We start from the raw sequence: 24117 nt of genomic DNA, 5'->3' as shown, positions 1-24117 counted from the left end.
AGAACAAATGCATCCTTCTTCTGTTTTTGTCTCTCTTATGATTTTTATTCTCTTTAAAAGAGAGTATAAAAAAATAACTTTCTTGGTTCCAAAGCTGGTAAAGCTCTTGATTACTACAAGCTGGAGAAAATGTCACTGACCCTGCCTTCTTCATATAAACTTTTCTTTCACTTCCTATGTGGGATGGTTTCACACAGGAGATTGGATTTGAACTGACCTGGTGTGGAAGATCATGCATTTTTATCTTTCTGCCAAGCTATTGACCAAAATATTGAATTTTGTTCTGCATGACATGCAGTGAGGCAGACTTAGTGCAATTTTTTTTAAAGATAACTCCATCGGGTAAATATTTTTGCTGAAAACCTTGAGCAGTTTGCTGAAAATACTGTAGATTAAAGTATTATCAGGATTTTCTCAGACTACTGCAGTGAAGTGTCATTTCATTTTTGAGGAATGACGCATTAATGAATTAATCAGAAAATGTGTTAAAGTAATAGCCATAGCAAACCCAACTCTCTCCCACTTTAGTACATACTGCTCTTTCTAAATGCTGAAATAGTTTCTGCTTACATCTATAGACAAAATCTCTAAGAGCACTCAATAAACTGTTAGTTTAGATCTAATACCTTAGCATTAAGACTGAATGTGTAGAATTTTATTTAAGAACATATTTTTCAGGTTGATACAAGAATAATTTGTTTTTCATTGCAACACACAAAAGCCTTGTATGCATGCAAATCCATGCACCTATTCTTACTGCCCAAACCAGAAAAAAATCCCACATATTTGTTTTCTTAAACAGGATGTCCATGGTAGTGATATAAATGCTATTTACAAGCAGGGGAGTGTGCATAACAGTTTTTTATGGTTAAAAACTGCTCACAGAAATAAAATATAAGTTTCATGAAAAGCCACTTATCCAAGGAGCTTTATTTCAGTAATAATCAAAACACCCTTTTTTGTGACGAACGTTGATGAAAGAAAGTATTTAAGGAAAACTAAGGATAAGATTGACTTCATGACACAGAGAGATATGGTGGTATGAAGACAAGTAGCAACTCACAAAAGTCTCATAAAGGATGCCTCAAGGGGTTGTTTGGAAGCTTTTCTCTATTTAATGGAAAGCAAAAACTAAACCAAATTCACTACAGAAGGTCAGCTCTAGCATGCAATACTCAATTCAGTGCAGGTTACAAGTAAATCAATCTATTCCCTCAGTTACAAGAATTCTCTCAAAAAATAAAGAGGTTTTATTGCTTAAAGGAGCATTGTGTTATTAATTGAACTCCTCAGTGTGTTGAGAATTGTGTAGTATAGCTCTAGCATAGCATCCCTTAAAAGCTTCTTCTAAACAAGGCTTTGTTGAGCTTTGCATTTATTTTCTAAGGAAGAACTAGATGGGGATTGCAGGAAAGACATTCTTCATTTTAACCCTGGGCCACAGAAGAGTCTGCTAATGCAGACTCCTGTGTGATGGAGGTCCAAGGGGAGCTTTGAGGAACCAGTGGGTAAGTGATGGTTTAGATGCACAGCAGCTCGTGGCCCACAGAGTTCCTGAGCTCCACAGAGCTGGCGCTAAGCTGCTGCAGTGCTCGGCATCCCCACAGGAACAGAGTTAAGCAGCAGATTAACTCCAGCCTCACACAGTTACAGCACCACAGGACTGGTTCCTGAAGATAAGCTCAGCAGTTGTGAAGCTTCCCTCATAGCAAATCCAGAAGACGTCACCAATGGGATTATGATAAAGGTGGAATGTTCATGAATATCAACAAAAGCCTGATCTTTGTTTTCTTGCCAATTGTCTGACACAGACAGAGTTGTGAAAAGCTAATCAGAGAACTACTCAGGAAATTGGAATTTCACTCATGGACACTTTTGTGAAGAAACAGAAAAATCTTTTAAGTTTTCTCTGGTGGATACTTCACACCATTAAATGTACAACAAATTACTTCCTCACATCTCTTGACTACCTTCCAGCTTAACTGTGTTAAAACAGTAGAGTGCTAAAATTGTTCTTTGGAGATGAAGTAGCATGGTCATGTTTTGAAGTGCATAAACATGTAATAGCAAAAGTGCTGCATACCAACATGAAACAAATTACTTTTAAAAGGTAAGATGTTATATCCTCTTTTCTTGTTTTTAAATTTAAATTTCCCAAAGGATAACAAAAAAGGAAGTAGAGAAGTTGTCTATTTTTCTATAATGTCCACTTCAAAACCTGAAATTACATTTCAGTGAAGTCTTCTTTCCTAAAGTAATATTATCTAGAAATTAGATATTTTTTGTACAAAAGTATAATTTTAAAATAAAAAATTGTTGTTTCTTGTGTTTTGATTGGATGTACACTATCTGTACTTAGGGGCATTGCTACTATTGACTGACTATAAAAACCGACCAAAACAGAGAAAGCAGAGAAGAGAAAACTTTTGAAGCCTTAGACCAGGAGTGTGCTTTACTTAAATTATAATGAGCAGAATAGAAGGGTAATGGTCAGATAGCACTACATGGAAAATCTAGCTTTGTTCTGCAAGCTGCAGTCTTATGTTTTTTGCAGCCCTGTCTTGATCTACAGAAGGACCACAGTATATTGGATTTATGAGAACAGTTCTCAATACTTTTCTATTTTTTTTAAAGATTAAGGAGATACTACTAGTATTTGTGATTGATGCAATCTCATAATCTCATCTCTGGACTCACACATCAATGACAAATCTTGGCAGAAATGCAGCACTGCAAGTTTTCATTCAGAAAAATCAGAAAATTATTAAGGGGAAAAAAAATTCTGAAAATTTTTTTCTGGTTAGTCCAAACTTGTCACTGTAATGAGTAAATTAAAAAGCCACAACAATGTGGCAGAATTTAAAATAGAACATAATACTATTAGTTTAGAGATATTTGGAAATATTAGTAGGGCATCATAAATCTTGATATTTTTCTCTCTTTCATGGCTTACACTCAGAAGAGTATTTTCCTGAACTGTTTTCAGACCAATACAGCCAAAGGTTCAGTTGAATGAGAAATTTTAGTTTCCATGTGGTCACTGGTGCCTCACAAGAAATAACTCTATGCTGCTGGAATGTTTTAGAATAATGTTTGTTGAAAGCAAGGATCAAATTGGGTGTATGGACAGTTCCCTGAGAATACCTGTGGGATGGAGGTTGCAATGGAATCACATTGATAAGACGTGTGTAGGAGAGGAGATCACACTGCTGCTGCACACACTCATTCTCTCTGCTTCACAAGCATGCAGACAATTTCTAAGCACAGAAATGTTAGTTTCAGGAGCTCTGAAAGGCTTCAATTAGCTTCATAAGCTCTGCAGGCAACATTTAGAAAAACAGAGGAATTTGTCATTTTTATAGCCCAGCTGACTCTCGTAAACAAGGTCTACACTACCTGGTGGCTTTCTTTCCTTCTGATCACTGGCATTCCTTTTAGCAGACAATGACAAAAGAGCACATGAAAAGACTGTATCCCAAGACCAGAAACTGTGCTCTGAGAGGGAGCAGCAGTGGACGCCGGTTGCTTAAGGAAGTTATATAAGAACAAGACAAATTTGAATGCCATAAGTAGCTGATAATTACTGGTTTAAGGATTTCATGACTTCAGATATTTGTATTTAACAGCCCCTGAGAGATTTTGCTGGTCTTCCTGTAAATTTGTCTGAATCCATTTCTACCTTTCTTCTTCGTAATATCCTGTGGCAATGACTTCCACATTTTAATTGCAATCATATTAAAGAAGTTCTTCACTTGTTTTAAACCTGCTGCTTGAAAAATATCACTTGACAACTTCTTGCTCTCTTTGAGAGCTAATGAATGATCATCACTCCTGATTTTATAAACTTTTACTGTATCACGGCTTTTCCAAATTGGAAGTCTTATTATGTTTAGTCTCCCTTAAAAACAGAGCTGTTCTGCACTGTTGCTCATCCTTGTCACATTTGTTCCTGCTTTTCTATTTCTGCCTAACATTTTTCAGATGAGACTATTAGAATGCACTGTATTACTAAAAAATATGAATGTCGTAGTGATTTATATGCTGCCTTAATGATGTTTTCTGTTTGATTCTACCTTCCTTCCTTAACAACTTCTAGTATCACATTTTGCCTTTCTGAGCTTATTAGGCATTAAGCCCTCTTCAAAGAACCATCATAGCAATTTTGAGAGTCTTTCGATCGTAACAAATTTTGCAATCATATTTGTATCTGCATAGATATGACTACTTTTCCCATTGAGTGGTATTTTGTATTTCATTGACCATTTTATTGTCAGTCAATTACCAAGTGATGCTATCAATCCCAGAATTCCTCTGCTTCTTTTCACGGGAAAGCTCCACAGACTCTTGCAAGGCAGGGCGGGTTATTCCTTAATACCCCAGTCCTGAAGATGCAATACCAATTATGTGTAAAGGAAAAACAAGCTAAAAGGTGATGTCCTAAGATTGCCTAGAAAGCATTGTCAGTTGTAGGCATGGGCAAATGGACAGCTGACAATGGTAACAAACTGTTCAGATATTTTTGCTGTTTCTTCCCACTTTTCTCCCCTTTCCCAGCAAGTTCCAACAGGAAGCACAGTTCAGTTTCATTCTTTCACCCTTAGAAGGAAAAACATCTGTTTTGTCTACTGTGACAAGAAACCATTGATGTAAAATAGATACATGTAGCTACTAGTTTACCATCAGTGACTGGAGCAACCTCTGTTTTCCCAAAGTCAGTCACAATAAATCCTCTGAGAATGCAGCCTTGAGCTTTTAAGGAAGAAAAGAGGCAACTCAATATTAGCTTGCTAGTTTACCATACCTCATAAATCAATATTTTCTACTCCTTTCACACCACTCCTTGCAAAACATTTAAGAGTTGTACAAGGTCAGAAACAGAGACCTAGCTGTAACCTACAGTTAGAGTGCAGTATGAATCTCTAGTTGGTGTAAAGAATTCGTGAGAAGTATTTTGGGAAATACCAAGCACAACAAGAATATCCTGAGGGGGAGCAAGCCCAGCAGATGACTTCATTACTTTCTATGCCAAATTTTTATTTCCATAGCTTTTTAAATTGGTTGATACTCTATGTCAGAAGCCTGTTGGGCATCTGAAAGTCTAATCTATTTGAACCACGATCATATGCTGATTAACACTGAGGGAAATTTCAAAATGTGTTTATCTATATACTTCTCTGTGGTGAAATGTTGCTAATATATACAGCATCTCATGAAAGCTTTGATTTTTATCTCTCTATATACATATACATATATATATATATGCATAACAACAAATACTAATCCCACTTATCCAAATTTTGTGACCCTAATTATTTGAACAAAAACATGTGACTTCCATGATTTCACTGGACTCCTTTGGTACTGGATGGAAAGATTTTTTGGCATACAGTTTATAGCTCAGATGCCATTTGTTTTACTCCTCCCTGTGGAATTATAAGTCTGAGGAAACAGAAGTTGTACTAAACAGTTCAGAAGGAAACCAAGCAGAAAACATCACTCAAAACGAAAAGACCAGAGAAATGTGTGCAAAAATGAAAAGAAAAGGGTGGGAGTGGGGGGGAACACATATGCCAAATAGTTTTTAAAACAGCAATAAGTCAATAAATTTCCTTTATTACTATCAAAGTGGCCTGGCTTCTGTATTTTCAAATAAAGAAGTTTTAGTCTGAACAATGTGCTTCCTGAAGAAGCTGTCTTAGTTTGAAACCAAGTGCCACCTCACCCACAAAGTATTTGCAAAAAAGATTACTCCAGTATGGAGTATGGCCAGTTGTATTGCACATTACTGAAAAAAAATTATAAATTCAGTATTGTAGAAAATAATGATTCAGAAACAACAATCCATGCCTCTCTCCCTAAACAGTGTCAATTCAGGACAAAATTGAACATAGTGACATAGTGAAATAGTTTTCTTCACTAGTTGTGTGTTTATTTGTAATGTATTACAGGAGATTAATCCTGTTAAATTTAATTATGGAAGCCCTTCTACAGTATTTTTAGTGGAAAGTCATCATTTTGCAGCTAGCAGTGATACCCTCTCTTGTATGTTATTTATAAATTTCATTTTTACTTATTTTTAGTGCTAATTTGTTCCACTAAATACTGTATTAATTATCCAGCAAAAAAAGTATTCATCTCCATTGACAATACATGAGTCCTAGAGCTATTAGTAGCCTAATTAGGGCTGCTACTTTTGCCCTCTAGCCATAGCTAGTGTGAAAAAAAAAAACAAACTTTGAAAAATAAGCATATCTTCCTCTACTATGAGTCTGCACAGGCTTTGTTGGATTATAATGACACAAAGATCTGATTTTGGAATTAATATGATGAGGGATGGATGTTTGATAGAGAGAGTAGAGTGACAAAGAGGACTACAAAGGTAGATAAGCTGCTGCAAGGTGGATTATAAACTTTCTCTCCACAAAGGAGATATGCTTTGGGAGGATGCCAGCTATTGATGCTCGTAACCTTCTGGGCTAGAACCCTCCTTCCTACAGCCACTCTAAACTTACAGCCACTCTAAACTTTCATCCCCCCTCTGTGTGGCCACAGTCTGCAAGCAGAAACCTCCAGTCAGAGGTCTGGGACACACGGCTGTGTTGAGGATGGAAAGGAAGTATGTCAGGGAGGCTGAAGGAGCTCCTCAAAACACTATTAAAAGTAAAAAAAAAATCAGATTATTTTGATGTTTTAAAGGGAGCAAACTGGAAATTCTCTATTCAAAAGTGTAGCTAAGTGATGGAAATTAATTCAAAGAAGCTTTACTATGAAAAAAAGCTCTGTGTGGTTTCAGACTCACTTCACAAAATATATACGGTTTTGATATCTTTGCACTAAAAATGTTGCTCTTTAACTTTAGCTAGCATGAATCAACAGAGTCTTCAGCGCAGTCACACTGATTTACATGAGCTGCAGACATGACCCATTGTATTTAATTTTAGGCATCTTATTAAAAGGATATTCACATATTGAAGAAAGATCTGAAGAAAGCTGCAAAAATGATTAGATTTCTAGAGTGATTGATGTATAAGGATTGATTTCAAGTGCTAAATATGCATAGTTTGTCTAAGAAATGACTAAAGGGGGACATGGTAACAATCTATAAATACTTGAAGAGTCTAAATGTCAGGGAGGGAAAGGCATTTTCAGGATACAGAAGAAATGCAGCAGGACAAAATTAGCAAAAGAAAACAGAGAATGAATTTCAAAAGAGCCCCCAAAGGAAGACCTTAGAGAGTAGAAAGGTGTTGTATTTCCAAAAGAAAAAAAAAAAAACATAGATAGATACATTTACAAATGTGTGTCAGATTCCAGATCATTCCAAATGGCCTTGAAACAAATTTTGAGGCCAGTTTTCTGTAGATGATCAGACCACAATCTCTATATCACATTGCAGTGTGGACTAATTTTTTAAAGGTTTAGAAAACTATGACATTATAATGAACTCCAAAATTTGGGAAAAAATGTGACTAAGTCCACTGTAACTGCAACTGATTTAAATTTAGAATACCACTTTCAGCCAAGAAGCACCACATCCACTTTGACAGAAATAAGGAGAGACAGAAGATCTGTATTTTCCCTGGGCTTATTGTCTCTGGAGCCAATGGTATGATTTAGGAAACAACAAAGGAAAAGTTTGCTTCTGGACATGCCTTCCACACTTTTCTGTGCAACACAGAATATTTTCAGAAATGAGTGGTGACTTTTGAAACTCTCTGTATGTAGCATTGATATGATCATTACAGTTATAGATTTATGTCTGACTATGAATTTCATTAAGACCTAATTTCGGGATTCGAAGAAGTGACAAAAATAAAATACCTGCAATATGCCAACAGCAAGAAAGGAGATTCAGAGAAGTGGGCCTGAAACTCATAGAATAAATTCTTGCTCATCAAAAAACACTGTTATGCTCCAAATTTCAAATGTGAGTGTGATGATGAGAAGACGTGTTTTGGGATTACAAAGCAATGACAAATGAACTGGACATAGGAAAGAACAGCTCCAAATTCAAAAGAGGAATTCTGAGACATTATTTGTCTAAAGTTGTAAATTATGTCGAAAAGTAAAAAAATAAAGATAGAATTCACAAACAAATACATGTAGTTATCTGATTGTATTTCATTATGTCATAGATTTTACAGATACTAAAACCAAAAGAAATCCCAATATCGTTCTTTTTTATCTATAGCATAACAGAGAATATAAAAAAATCATCCATCATTTTTTTGTCAAATTGAACTAAAAAGTATCTTTTAGAAAGTTTTCCAGCCTAGATTTAAAGGCTCTAAATGATGGAGAATTCATATCATCCTTTTGTAATTCACTGTAATGTATGGCACTCCTCTACTAAAATAAATGTGTTTTATTTCAACCTTACGAGTTACTGATTTCATTTTCTAGCTACTGGCACCCTCTCTGAATAATTCTTACCATATTTATTTGTCAGAAATCCATTTAGGACCCCAACAAATGCTATTTTCATCTTTGGTTGGAGTTTACCCAGAATTTTTCCTTGACATCACATTTCAGAGACTTAGTAAACATATCTTTAAATAAAAAGTTTTCTTATAAGCATAATTTAATATCTTGATATAGATTCACAATTATTCACTGAGATAAAATATATATCTATAATGACCTAAGAGACCACAATGGCGTATAAAAGATTTTGCAGAAGCTTAACATAGACTGAATTGTTCTGGCAGGAAAAAAACCTCAGCTCACCACCACTCATCATTGCAAATTACATCTAGGTAAACATCAACATCTGCTTCCTGTGTAAACAAAGTCTGTCATCACAGGAGCCATTATATTATTATGAGTAGATGAGATGGTTTAATATTCATTACAGATATACAAGGTGCAAGAAACTGCTTCATACACATGCTAATGAGCAGTAAATGTATGAAATGAATTGTACCAGTCTCCACAGGTAACTACAGCTTTGAAACTTTAACTCATTTAATGTGAAGAATTCCAGTAACATCAAAGATAGATTCAGCAGTAATAGGTGTGCTTAGTGAAAATACATGGTAAAAATTCAAAATTACTAGCCCAGAAGGAAAAACTAGTGGGTGTGCTCTAGAGTACCAACAATACCCAGGTTACTACTTTTTTTTTTCCATTTGGTAATAGTTTGTGTTATACTTTTTTGAAAAAATTACAATTCAGCTATAAATACTAGCACAGTGAGATGGTTAAAGCCAAAATCCTATCTTCTTAAATTCCTGGGCACTTTGCTGGATTTTTAGACTTGGGACATGGGAAAGAAGGGTGGGATTACTGTTCTGCCAAGTCTATACTTTTCCTGCATGTATAAATTCATCAAGGAAGAGGCAGAACAGACAGCAAGTTGGGCTTTTTTTGTCACTTCTTACCCATAGTACTCACTGACACAGCTAAGAAATAAAATAATAAAAATATAACAATTCCTTTAATTCTTACCTTGTGGAATTCACTGAATTTGGCTGTTCTCCTTTAGATTTGGCTTAGTTTCTTCCTATCTAGAGGAGTCTAGTTCTGCACTATAGCCTTAGCTTGGATTAAGGGCTGCTTTTCCAATGGAAGTAATCTGTGACTGTCAAAATGTTTTCTGTTACCTATTCAAGTGACATTATAAGGGTACCATTGGGGTGTAACAGCAGACGTCTGCATTTCATTTGTTTGCTTTATACAGAAGGACTTTTGCTGGATAAACCATATAATGGACTTATAAAGAAGACAAAATTTGTAGTGTTCTGGCTCATATTCTCATGAGCTTTTTAAATCCAGGTCTGAAGGATTAAAAGGGGGATCTGTAAAAATCATATTACAGTATTAGAGCAATATCTAATCAAGAACAAGACTAAACAGCAATTTTGTCCCATCATGTAATAAGTTAACATAAGGACTTTTAGAATATATAAGTGAAAACATGAGTGGTTATACCTAGTTAAATCAGAGTTTCAGCTAATCCAGCGGCCTGTGTGATGTGGGCTAAGAAAAACCTAGATAAATAAAATAAGCATGAGGCAACCATAAATGATAGTTCTCAGATAAACTCCTAGTCTGTGAATTAGGTCATTGCAGACTCAGAAGTACTTTTTTAATAGGTTTTAATGGGATTTTATTTTCTGAATTTCTCTTATTACTTTTTGAACTCATCGATGCCTCTGGCATTGCTAGTACCATGTGGCAGTAGGTTGGACAACTTAATTATGAATACTGCACAAAATTATCTTATTTTGTTTGCTTGAAGCCTGTTACCTCATAATTTAATTTCGTGTCTGTTAGTTCCTGTGCTGTGAAAAAAAGTGAATAGTTGTTTCCTATTCTCCTTTACAGTGTCAATCATGACACTGCTTCTCTGGATTTTCCAAAACTATAAGTACCTGAAGAGTCTGTCCCAAGACAGGATAACTACTGGCTGACATTCTCTGAAAGGGAAACATGTACAAATCTTGAACAAGTGCTTGTATTTAAACACCAATTAACTATGCTCACTATTTTTACCACTATCCCTTACTCCAACCACAGACTCATAGAACTGCTGCGGGCTGTAATATACTGTAAAGGAGTTCTTTTCTTTATCTTGCAATCTACTTTTTTTGAGCAAGCACTTATAAGCATCATATCTTAAATCATCTCCAATAATTGTGATTCTATAAACAGCAGCTGCATTTTCTTTAATATGCAATTTCTTGGGTTGTTTTCTGCTCAGAATGGCATTAAATGCATTCTACACATCATGCTAGTGCTTAGCAACCAACTTCAAGATACTAAAATAGTATAGATTTCCTACACCCTCACTCTTACCTGCTGCTCTCCACTATTATAACAATGCCATTGAATCATTATCAATACCATCAACAGTGGCCAATTAAGTGACACTTCTAGGAGTTGGTATCAACCTGTATGAAACAAAATACTCATTTCAGTTCTGACCTTCACTATGTTTTGCAGCAATCTATTCTCCAAGTCTGAAGGTAAGTATAATAGTCTTGTTTCATCAAGAGTATTTCTCATTCATAGCATATTAGAAAATGGTCTCTTATATTTTAACCTAGCAAAAACAAAATACATAATGTGAGTGTTTGGGAGATTCAGAAACCTTTGCAATTTCAATTTCTATAGTAATACAGCATACACCATTTATATAATTGTTTTTAAAACATTAATATTTTGAGCTATATATAATGTTAACTTTGCAGAAAGGGATTGTAGTTATATATTGGGTAGAAATGAGAATATGTGATGGTCTGAAATCAGAGAAAGCTTTAGCATTTATTTGTTTTCTATCTGTTTAGTATTTTAAAATGCTAGAAGGGCTCCTGGTCACCTCAATAAAATTTAATAATTTTATAAAAACTTATTTAGACCTAAAAAACAGTAGCATGATTGAAAGTTATGCATTCCTAAACTCAAAGAATCTAAACCACCCATTTGTTCTGCAGTAATTGAGCATGCACTCTCCACACATTCACACATGCACAGATAAATACATACCAGCTGTTTGGACAGAAAACACTCAGATGTTTCAGTCAAGTGTTGGAACAGCAAATTCCAAAGCCAGAGACCCTTCTTCAAGGAGACTAAATGCTTCTTTTTACAATAGGTCAACTTTTGCCCAGGTTGGTGGTTTCCCCACTGATCTAAAGCAAGGTGCTGCCTTGGAATGACAATGAGTTAAGCCTTCATCACTGACAAAGTTCAATGCTCAAGACATCAGGACCTGGTTACACTATGGACAGATTCTAATGCTCAGTGGGGCAAAACCTAGAGTGTGCATGGATTTCACTCTGAAGTTGACACAAATTCAACACAGAATATGTAATGTTTTCCCAGATTGTATAGCAACCCTAGGGGGGGAAAGCTGTGAATTTTCTACATGTACAGAATTTAATAACTTTGAAACCTTGTAAAATGCTGAGTTTTAGCAATTTTTATTGGAGGGTAAGGGGGCCACAACATTACAGCCTCTGGTTTTTGTGACTGAGAAATTCTGTAAAGCACAGGTAGTACTCAGAAGGAGTAAAATATCCATGTGCCATGAAGAGCCTTTATTCTCAAAATGGGACAAAATGGGAGCTAATTTTCTGTGGAAGCAACCATTCAGAAACCCTATCCATATAATGAAAAATAATGGTTTGATACTCTAAAAGCAAGTTCTAGTCAGTCATTCTGTTAAAAATTAGAAATACCTAGTTTATTACCACAAAGATTTAAGCAGAGGATAAAGGTGTCCGATGATTCTTTCCAAGCCATTTATCAGAGCTAATTAATATTTAGTAAAAAACCCTCAACCATTCCAAATTTATAATGCACAACTTATTAAGTACATGTGCAAATTTCAGAATAAACTGTTTACAAATAATATTAAACTATCAACAAATTCAAGTGTCTTGTTTTCAGCTGAACGTAAAAATCCCTCTTTTTAATTGAAATTGACTTGGCAGCAGTCTGATCGCATATTTCTGTAACATACTTTGATATGCTATTTTTAAATAGATGATTAAAGAACCAAAGGAAGATAGAAAACAGAAGAACACTATGCATTAAAACAGAAATTGATACATAATTGCCTCTATCCTGTGTGCTTAGAAGCAAAACAGTTGCACGTGTCCTCATAAACACATTCATTACCATATGCTTGTTTCACTTGGCTACCATGAGACTGCTTGATGGGATTGAGACCAGGCACATGTTTTAGTGTTTTGCTGAATCAAAGCCTAGAAAAGTGAGCAGAAAAAGACTCACAACAAATTTTAATTAAAAGACATATCCAATATTTTAAAAATCATTTGGCATGTCCTTCATATCTGTGTAGCTAACAGAAGACAAACTTTACCAACAAACCAACTCTTCTATAATTTGGTCCTAATTCTGCTAACCTCATACAGACCAAACTTTCAAAATAGAAATGGAATAGCTCTGTGAATATGAACAAGCTCAAGTTTCTCTCTGCGTTTTCCAAGAAACTAACTGATTTGTGTTTATAGTATATTGAACAAATGACTCACTCAGGCAGCATCTGTGCTAAGTACTGAGTGGGACAACATTTTATATCAAGTAAGATGACACATTTTGCTCTTTTTTGTTTGCAAATTTTGACCAGATTTCTTGCTCCACCCAGGCTGAATATTTTTCTTGGACCTGGGATCGGCTTTGACCTAGCTGTCACTGAGGCAGAAGCTAATAAGTGTGTCCCAAGATAAAAGGAATAAGGTGACTAAAGGTGAGGATTCTTATCAAGACTAGCGTGTGTTTGTGTCAGTGAAAAAACTTCAGCTGTAATAATTTGCCTTTCTTCTCTGAAGAAGCTGCTTGTAAAATCACAGCCAATAGCAGAGACCACAGAAAGGTTTTGTAATCTGCATTCTCATGAATACACATGGAAACAATTGCTAACTTTTTCTTTTTTTAGATCTGTCAGGGTTTTGTTGCACATCAGACAGTGGGCACCGTCAAAATAAAAAAAAAAACTACTATGTAAAAGTGATATTCTTGTACAAAATCATCACAGTAAGAATAGAAAACTCAGTTGGCTTTCACTAGTGATCAGCAATCTTGGCCAAAAACAACTTCTTTTCCAATAATTATTAATTAAATTATTCAAATCAGTTGTGTCATGGCAAAGACCAGGCTCCATTTTAAAAGTCAGTTTTTTACATGGAAAATACTGCTGGAACAGCTGGTCTAGCTACATCTCCTGCAAATATAAATTCTTAAAATGCCTTTGTTCATAAATATTTTTTCAAAGTATTTTCCAGTAGTAATGTGCAAAATTAAAATGCAGACTTAGGTGTAATTCAGTGAAAAATTTAAAAACAAAGTCTGTTACAAATGTTGGACGCTGAAGGCGTGCGGATAATATTAATTTTCCCCCAAGTTTGCTGGCTACACCTTTCCAAGCTCAGTTTAGAATGGATCTGGAAATTTGTGGTGCCTAGCTGGTATCTCCTTATTCCAGTATGCTTTTAATGAATGCTGAAGTCCTTCTCTTGTCTTGATCAAGAAAATATTGAAAACTTTTATTTCCAAATACTGTTCTAAGTGCCAGACAGGCCTTTTACTACCAAATTTAAGAAGGAAATGGGGCAAAATTACTTCACAATGGCCATTGTAACCAATTTTCCTATTAATTCAGTTTGGTAAGTCAAAAAAGGAACTTGAATTTTTTCTGTGATGTCAGGTATAAACTCAGAATACCAAAGCAAACAAATGTTTGGGGGCACTGTAGAGAGTTCTCTGACAAATTTTCATCATGCAGGCTGAATTTAGATAAATTAAGCTGTTACCATGACAAAACCCAGGAGGTTTGAAAAGTCTGTGGGAGACAACTAGAAATACAGAAGATGTATGAACAAATAAGTGTTTTAAATACTGGTATAACACATTGGAGACTGACTATATGACCAGGAATTTAATCATATAGGCATTTCTTGCTTGGATCCTTCCAGTAACACAGTAGCAGTATTTCCCTATCTAATCACAACTCACATAAAAATCAATTTGACAAATCCAAAGTGCTTTTCTTTCTTCATGTTCATAAAAAATAATTTATAATATTAACCACTAACTGGTGGTTTATAAGCACTGAAACTGTGAAAGATATTCAAATACATGTTGAGTGTAGTATAAAAGCTCCTACCAGTTGTCAGTACTTGTCTTCTTTCTCCCTTTTGCTTTCTTAATGTATCTAAAATATTTACTAAGGCTGTTTACAGGGTTTGATCTTCTAGTATGTAAATATGAATCAACACCTCACTTCATATCTTAAACTACATTTAAAAATGGCACAACACCTTGTGTAAACTAGTCAACAAGCCACTACATGTGATTTTGAGAGTCATTTCAGGGTAACATAGAACTTCAATGATAAATTGACACATCATATACAAGACTCAGAAAAGCAAATCTTGGCTTTGGATTCCATATATTTTAGTGCTTGTCTGCTTTGTCTGCTTCATGGTCAACACAAAATATACAATTCATTAGTGCATAGTACTGGCATGAAAAAGCATGCAAATTGGATAACTAATTTTCAAGTGAGAAACATCTTGAAGTTGTGAATTGCTTTGAATGCAAATCACAGAACCAGGGAATCATGGAATAAATTAGTCTGGAAAATACCTTTTAGATCACTAAGACCAACTGTTAACCAATCACTGTCAAGCCCACTATTAAACCATGTCCCTGAGTGCCACATCTACATGTATTTTAAGTATCTCCAGGAAGGCAGACTCCGCCATTTGCCTGGACAGCCTGTTTCAATGTGTGACAACCATTTTGGAGAAGAAATATTTCCTAACATTCAATTTCTTTTCCTAACATTCAATTAAATTTCATAACATCAAAAGAAGCACGGCCAGCAGCAGTTCAAGGAAGGTGATTCTGCCTCTCTATTCTGCTATTGTGAGACTCCACCTTGAGTATTGGATCCAGTTCTGACGTCCCCAACATGGGAAGGACACTTACATGTTGGAGCAAATCCAAAGAAGGACCACCAAGTTGATGAGAGGTATGGAGCATCTCTCCTATGAAGAAAGGCTGAGAGAATTGGAATTGTTCAGCCTGGAAAACAGAAGGCTTCAGGATGACTTAATTGTGGCCTTCATTGAGGTGCCCAAAACCGAACAGAGGATTGGAGCTGTGGCCTCAGCAGTGCTGGGTACAGGGGGACGGTCACTGCCCTGCTCCTGCTGCCACACCAGTGCTGACCCAGGCCAAGATGCCATTGGCCTTCTTGGCCACCTGGACACACCCTGGATCATGTTCAGCTGCTGTCAACCAGCACCCCCACGTCCTTTTCCACCAAGCAGGTTTTCAGCCGCTGCCCCCAGCCTGTGGCACCACCAGGGTTGTTGTGACCCCAGGGCAGGACCTGATACTTGGCCTTGTTGAACTTCTTACACCTGGCCTTGGCCCATTGATCCAGCCTGTCCAGATTCCCCTGCAGAGCCTTCCTGCCCTGCAGCAGATTGACACTCCTAGTGTTGTCTGAACACTTGTTAGGGATGCATTTGATACAAGTTATCAATAAAGGCATTAAACAGATCTGGACCCAAGACTGAGCCCTGAGGAATCCCACTTGTGACCCAGCTGAGAGTAACTCCATTCAGCACCACCCTCTGGGCTCGGCAATCCAGCCAGTTTTTTTTACCCAGCAAATAGTGCACCTGTCCAAGCCATGAGCTTGGACATTCTCCAGAGAGAATGATGCTCCAGGAGAATGCTGTGGGAAAACATGCCAAAGACTTCACTGAACTCCAGACAGACAATTTTTTCACTGTGTTTTCCTTGTCTACTAAGTGGGTCAACTTGTCACAAAAAGAGATAAAGTTGCTTAAACAGGACCTGCCCTTCACCAGCCCATGCTGGCTGAGCCTGATCACCTGGTAGTCCTGCATATAACATGTGAGGTCCCTTGGGATGATCTACTCCATGACATCCTCAGCCCCTAGGTGAGGCTGACAGGCCTGTAGTTCCCTGGATCAGCTCTCCAGCCCCATCAGTAGATGGGCATCACATTTACTAACTTTCAGTTGCCTGGGGCCTCCCTGCACAGACAGGACTGCTGATAAATGAAGGAAAGTGTCAAGTGAACATTTCTGCCAGTTCTCTCAGTACCTTTGGGTGGATCCAATGTCATCAAACTACAGTATGCAGAAAAAAAAAAAAAAAAAAAAAAAAAAAAAAAAACCAAAAAAAAAAAACAAAAAAACATTGGGTTTTTGCATTGAGGAGAAAGGAAAGAATAGGAGTTAATTAATTTTGCCAAGGCACTAGCTCCTGCTAGTTGGAAAATGGTGGGAGACATCAGGGCACTATGAACGCCTCCCATAAATGTGCCCCAGGATAAGGCCTGGTGAGAGGAATCAACATTGAACAGCCTCAGGATGTTCATGGGCATGGGACATCAGCTTGGATCAGCCGGGCTATGGCCAGGTCTGGGCAGGGCTGCCTTGCAGCAGAACCACCACCACAGGTGTAGGTTGGACCTGGCCATAGCTTCCCCAAATTATAGTCAGGAGCTCCTCTTTGGGACACAGACAGGGCCTCCTGGGTGAGGGGGACCTTTCGGGAATGAGGAACCAGTGCTTGCCCTATGTCTGTATAACTGGGAAAAGAGAATTTTCCTCAGAACAAGAGAGAAGTGTATATGGATACCTGTTAGCCCCTTCTGGGAGCTGTTACAGCAGGTTGCAGTGGTGGGTTGAAATCTGGTAATTAGCATTCGGGTTCCATGTCTCTCATCTGGGAAAGGGCTGACCGCTCAGCTGTGTGTTTGGGGGCTGTCAAATCCCACCTCCAGCTGCACAGCAAGCACAATTATCTTGTCCAGTGCCTAGCTGTACATAAAGCTCAGGGACTCAGAAACAGCTTGTGCACATCTGAGCCTGCTGCTCTTCACTTTGGACTTCATTATGCACACCGTCACACGTCCCAGGCGGATCCATTGATCTCCTGTTCACTTGGCTTGCCCCTGAAGCTTGTGCTATTACAAACCATTTCACAATTTCATGTGAAAATTCAACATCCAACAACAAAGTGCTTTCAAATATTGTTTTAAGGACTTTTTTGGTTTATTCAGGATTCACAGAAAAATCTGATAATGAACTTTTTTTTTTAAACAGGAAAATGCAGTTTATGCAAATAATTTTTCCAAGAAAACTGTTTTTCGTGTTAGGAAGTAAAGATATGGTCAGAAAATTTTGGCATATTTTGAAATTAATGGAATTATTTTTGTCTTCATTATGGATGCAGAATAAAATGGATTTTTATTAGTCTGCATTAACATCTGTCTGGGCTTTGCTGCTGCAGGACCTCACAGGTGTTATAACTCAAGCACATCCCTTCCTTACTCTCTTAAACAGAAATAGTTCTGTGAATGGATTACATTTCTCATGACATATCACCACTTTTTCATATTTGAAATTGCAACACATGATGAAAATCATATGATTATATTTTGAAAACAGATAATACGCTACAACGCTTAGCTATGAAGAGGTATATGTCATCAGAATGATATTATAGGGCCTTGGAGACATCTATTAATCTCAGCCCAAGCTGCTCTAATTTTCAAATATCCAAGTATTTTACTATAATTGCAAACATCATGATTCAACCCTTTTCTGGGATTTTCTGTTTTATGATAATGTAAAAAAAATTAAAGAAAAAAAAATCCCAACAAACTTCTGCAAAAAAGTGTCAAACTTGCTATCCCAATCAGAAAAAAACCTGTGTGAAAGGATTAGCAATTTTCACAAGAGAGATATTTCAATAATTAAACACTCTTCTCAGAGACAAAAAACTAGTTATAACACTAGTCATAAAACTTATTCTGTCAGAATTTTTCAGTTGTTTTTTTAGTAAATATTTTGCTCGAGGGACCTGGGGACTACCATACTAAATCTGGAGCAGCTACAGATTAGAAGGAAATAGATACTTTTTTTTTTCATAGATAGAATTACTAAATTGGAAAACATGCCGAGACAAATACATTATGATTTTTATATTTTCTGTGTATATGTATATATATTTGTGTATATAGATATCTCTTCATATGTACACAAATGTTTATGTATCCAAATATTGTCCCAGGAAATTATACCAGAAGCAAGGTGATTGTGAGTTGCAATTCAGGATGAAATAGTGGCTCTCTTTTGGAATTCAGCAGCTCATTTTTGACCGCGTTAGACAATTTGCAAAAAATCATAGAAGACATCAAGTCTGATTACATGTCCTAAACTGCACTAATACTGAATATTTCTATATGTCGTTTTAGGAAATGTAAGCTGATTTCATAGCAGTGGCAAAAGACACATTTCTTAATATCTGGAAAATACTTGGCAGTGTGATAAGATCCATGTTTTCAAGGACAGATCTTAAACTACACTTTCAAAAGGCAGAGACATAAATCAAAGGCAAGATGTTCTTGTAAACTGGATACAACAGGTTTTCTGTCCCTTCCTTCTCTTCTAATTTTATATGCTTTTCAAATACCAAATGGAAATGTTGATTTGAGTAAAGTTTTCTAAAGCATAACTTTCAAGGCAATAGAAAGAATAATAGCATACCTGGCTGACTTTCTATTAACATATTGATGAAACTATAAACCATCAGAAACGTTTCTTCAACAAACTTTCATTTAATGCAAATATAGTTGTATTCCTATCAAAATATTCTTTCATAATCCAAATTCATTGCTAATGAGATAATAAGGAAACACTACACGTTTTCAATTTGTCATTGCTGTTTTACTAATATAGAAAAATTTTATGTCATTCCAGGGAGTTCTGATGTTTATTTGTGAACACCAGACCTTCAGCCTGTGTATGTGGGCATGTTGTTCATGAATTTGTCTGCAGGTTTGAAATGTTCTCACTGAAGAAGGCAAAGGAAAGTTTTTTTAGAGAACACACTTGAACAGAGTCAAAACTCATTTTTTGAAATTATCCTCCCTTCCTTTTAACCTCCCCTAATCTTGTCTCCATGGTATCATCCAGCATATGGGAAATTTTATTCAGAGTATGAGTATAGTTAATCTTTCTATAGTATCACATTTTCATATAACTTCAGGAAAATCATCAGATTAAAAACCCCCATATTTTTTTTCTGAGCATCACCATGTTAGGACACTGTTTCTGGTATCACATGAGAAATTCAACTCAGCAGGTAACACCCTATTGAAATAACAGAGTAAAATATCCAACATTTTGGCATAGCCATAGTTTGTGAAACTGAGTTACAGTCTTGCAATTGCAAATTGTCATCTAGCCCTGGGTTTGGGTGTAAATGCAGAAGATAGAGATGGATATTTAAGTATGATCTACCTTCTGTATTCCTCTACAGAAATGTACAGATCCAAACTTAACAGGTTTTTACATCCTCAAGAACTTTTTATGCCATTTATCTCATCTGGACACGTAACTGACTGATTACACTTAAAAGGTAAATATTGAGTCTTTGCAATACCATGTTGCACTGACATCGTGCTAGAATAATTCTCTGGAGAATCAGTGAATCCATTACTCTACATAAATTGTCTCCAGAATGACTTGTTCTTATATTACTGCAGGTGTAAAATGGAAATCTAAATAAGGTCATGAAAGCGAGTGAGTTTCTAATCTATATACAAATCTCTTTGATTTCACAAGTCTGTATCTTCCCATTTCTAATGACCAAAATATTACCATGTATTCAAAACCTCTATTTTGTGAGTTGGTTTATTGGAGTTTGGGGGGTTTTTTGGGTATTTGGGTTTTTATTTTGTTTTGCTGGGATTTTTTAAATAAAAACATTCCTGGAATAGTTAAAAATTTCTAAATGGCATATGTAACTTTTACCTGGGAAAACATTTAGATATCAAAGACCTTGCAACTTATTTTAGCAATCAGGTCACCAATCCAACAGTAATAGAATCAAACAAAATATGTCTGACCACTTGTAAATATCTCTTTATTGGAATAATTTTCAGCTGTGCTATTTTATTTGTGCATATAGATAAGGACTTAAACAATTTCAAATTTTGGTTTATAGTGATTGTAGGAGTATTATATATTTTATTGCAGCTTGCAGACTTTTATTATATCCACTGTGAGATATGAGCACTGCTTCTGTAATTTCAGAAAAAAATACTATAAAATAGTCATCAGCTATTAGTACTTTCTGCTTCTATCTTTAATAATTTTTGTTACATGATACAGTCATTTCACTCCAGGTCAGTTGGCTCAGTATCAAATCTTGGAGCAAGTATAAAAGTCAGAAAGAATTACATGAGCTTTTCTCAGGAATATGTGAAGAGATTCAGATCAGGGAGGTCCTAATTCTCATGCCGGTCTTATGTCCAGTGAAAATAGTGAAGAAGTACCAACTACTGTTTCACTGTAATTCCATTTAGATCTCTGCAGTTTTACACTAGAGTGAGTGTTAAAGTGAAGACAGAATTATCTAATGTAGGAAATAAACATGACCTGAGGTTCATGGAGGCCAGGTCCTCATTTCTGACAGTGGTTGATACCAGGTACAATACAGGGAGCTATAAAAATCCTGTGGCAGTAAGGTAGATGATAATATGGATACCTGGGTTATCATGGATGCACACAACAGATTTGAGAGGATTTTCTGTGTCCATTGGTCTTTGCAGAGAAGTATTAGCGGCTTATACTGCAGATTGGTTTAATGCAAATGGCAATTAATTAGGAGATATTATGTATGCTTATTTATTTTTTAAATTTTATAAATTCCATAATATTAAATTTTAATTTATTACACTCTAATGATTATTGTGTGTATCCCGTTAATCATTAGGAATGTGCAGATTGCAATACAAAGCAAATATGAGACACATTATATTGTTGAAGATAGGGCTTCCTGGGAGTGCAGTAGAGGAACTAAAAAGTTCAGACAGAGATTTGGCTTTGCATAAAGAAAAGCAAATCAGGTTTTTGCAGCCATAATCAGAGTTACTTTGTTTTATTCTAAGAGAGTACATTAACTCTGTGCTCATTTAAAATATAAAAAATGTAGTGTGTGAGATCATTCATACAACTCATGACTGTAGGTAGCATTTCAGACTGATGAAGGTTTTTTTTTGTTAATGACATTTTAATTCTTTAGAAAAGGCACTTAAAGCATCAAAGCAGTAAAACAAAACCAGGAACCGAAAATTTCTCTGGGGATTTGATCAGAAAGGTTTTTCTTTCTCAAAGGCAAATACCAGGTTCATTTTTAAGCAAAGATAATAGCTGCACTATCTGTAAAAATATTTTATACATACAAATGAATACATGCAACATCTTTGTGAAATGAGAAAATATTGCAGTCTTTACGGACTGGTAAGTTCACTAAAATATGAAATGGTAATGATTTGCACAGAATTGTAGAGGTAAATCAGTCTGAAAGAATGTTGAAGCATCTGACTTTAATTCTCATGCTTCAATGAAATGCACTGCCTTTTCCCTCTCACTGTTTCATTTCTCAAATGGCAAGTACAGGAGTGTATATATTTGCAGTATGGAGCAGATAACAATGCAATAGGAACTGGAAAATTCCATGAATATCAGCCTGTTCATATCTGAATTTAATTCCCTGAATCTTAAGGCATTACTACCCTTTCCAGCTCCTTGTTGATACACATAAACAAATGGAGCTCTGAAATGCTCACCAGTTTCCTCAATTACTTCAGCATGTGCCACCTTTCCATTTTCTCTACTATTTTAGCCTAAATTTTGTTAATTATTTTCATCTCATAGTAAAACTGTAGATCATGTTCAGAGACCATCTCAGTCATTAATGAAAAGATACCAGATTACCAATACAAATTTGCTTGGAATAGGTGATCAATTCCTTCTCATTTCTGCAACCTCACCTATCCATTGTGCTCATTCCCACCACACTTAGCTTCCATTTTAGTAATTCATTATGAGAAAACTGTAGCATTTCATTGTCAGAGAGGAATGATGCCACAAAATTAGAGATGGGAAAAATACTTGTCTTGAAAGCATTGTCTGATAAGGCACAAGTTTCACTGATATAAACATAAAATCCCACAACCTCATTTTCTCTGATTCATAATTTCTGCACAAATACTTTGCAGCATTATAAATGACATAAAGCTGTGGGTGACTTGGCATTAATACGTATTGAGAATGTGAGGCTATGGAGAAATGTGTTGTGAGCCTAGATCTATTTCTGTAAAACAAACTGTTCAAACAAAAAAAGGCAGACATGTTAGCAATGAGAGGAAACCTGTATGTTGCTAGCAGTGAGAGCTTCAAAGCATTAAAAAGAAATAATCACCACTTTGTACTCGCTTTTTTCTTTCAGTGCCTACATGACAAACACCCACGTTTATAAAGAGCTTCTCTATCTGTGGTAAAGACAGAGATGGTTGATTTTTAAATCCTTTTCAAAATCATGTGTTGATCTTTTCCTCTAAATTCTAAAACTGTATCAGACAAAAAGATGAATTAAAACAGGTCTATAATGTATTCAAGCATCCATGGAGCGATTCAATTAAAAAGGAGTGAAACAAACACTAACAATATTGAGACATTCCATATCAGAAGCAACTGACACCTTCTCTCATTTTGATCACTGTAAATAAGATTTTGGAAGCAGTGAATTTTTTATAGATGTAAAAACTACAAAGAGTAAAAGCAAGAAGAAGCCCACTTTAAGAGGTCTATTCCTGCTTTCTGCAGCAGCATAGACTCTCTTCATTCTGCAGCAATACTTATTAAATGACTTAGGCCTTTTTCACTCAAACATAAAAAGTGCACATTGAACATTTCATTGAACAGCCTTACCTGAGGTACTAGAAACCTGGAGGCCTAGATTCAGAATGTAAGAGCATTTCTTAACTATAGAAGACCTATGTGTAAACTCTGTAAATGACCATGCATTATCTATGCCAAACTATCCTGCTAAGGCATATGCATGGAAAGAGTGTCTTTAAAATGTCATATTTTTTTTAATTACTTAGCCACCTAGATTCTCCCCTTCTAACTCATGACATTGCTCTCTGCTGGAAAACAGTTAGGACTGCTCAGCCATGGGGTCATCCAGCATCACTGAACCATGAATGTCCTGCAATAGGAAAAAATTATCATCAGCAGATATCCATCAGCTTAGGCATTGAATGAAAACATTCCACGCAAATGCTTTATAGATGCACTGTGGTTTCAGATAGTTTTTGGTGAATTTGTTGGCAGCCACACTGTACTATTGTTGCTACATGCCTTTTCAGTACTTTTGAATGTTTTCTTTTCCTTAGAAAAACATTTTCATCCTGATGAGACCAAAATCACAGTAAAAATAAAAAGTTAAAAAATCAAGGTCAGGGTTTAGATTAAAACATGCCCCTTTATGGAAATCTCTGGATTATTGCTTCCAGAGGGACTGTGAGAAAAGAATGACATCCCAAAAATATTATAGAACAAGAAAAATGCTAGGCTTTGACCCTTAGCAGCTGTTCATTTTCTTCCCTTGTTGTATACTGACAAAGGAGATATTCAAATCTCTTAACTTTGGTGCCTGGCGACCTTGTACATGGGACATCCACACAGAGCTGGAAATTATGTCACATGACCACAAAAGTCCCATTAGCTTTTCATGGTGTGGTTGGTG

At 36.0% G+C, this 24117-nt stretch overlaps 1 long non-coding RNA gene across 3 annotated transcripts in view; it reads left to right on the top strand.

The window, feature by feature from the left end:
• The window catches only part of LOC135294298 (uncharacterized), a 48548-nt gene that overhangs the window by 3730 nt on the left and 20701 nt on the right, over positions 1–24117 (top strand). Inside the window, exon 3 of one of the 3 annotated variants that reach the window (XR_010356419.1) lies at positions 13115–13185. The exons of 1 other annotated variant lie outside the window; for it this stretch is intronic. This is a non-coding gene — a long non-coding RNA (uncharacterized LOC135294298). Of the gene's footprint in view, positions 1–1653; positions 3886–13114; positions 13186–24117 lie in introns of those variants that run through there. One more of the 3 variants, XR_010356417.1, reaches the window with a different exon arrangement.

Source organism: Passer domesticus, chromosome 2, assembly GCF_036417665.1.
Source record: "Passer domesticus isolate bPasDom1 chromosome 2, bPasDom1.hap1, whole genome shotgun sequence".
NCBI classification, from domain to species: Eukaryota; Metazoa; Chordata; class Aves; order Passeriformes; family Passeridae; genus Passer; species Passer domesticus.
The sequence above is the reverse complement of the archived record's forward strand: the minus strand, read 5'-3'. Positions and strand labels throughout refer to the sequence as shown.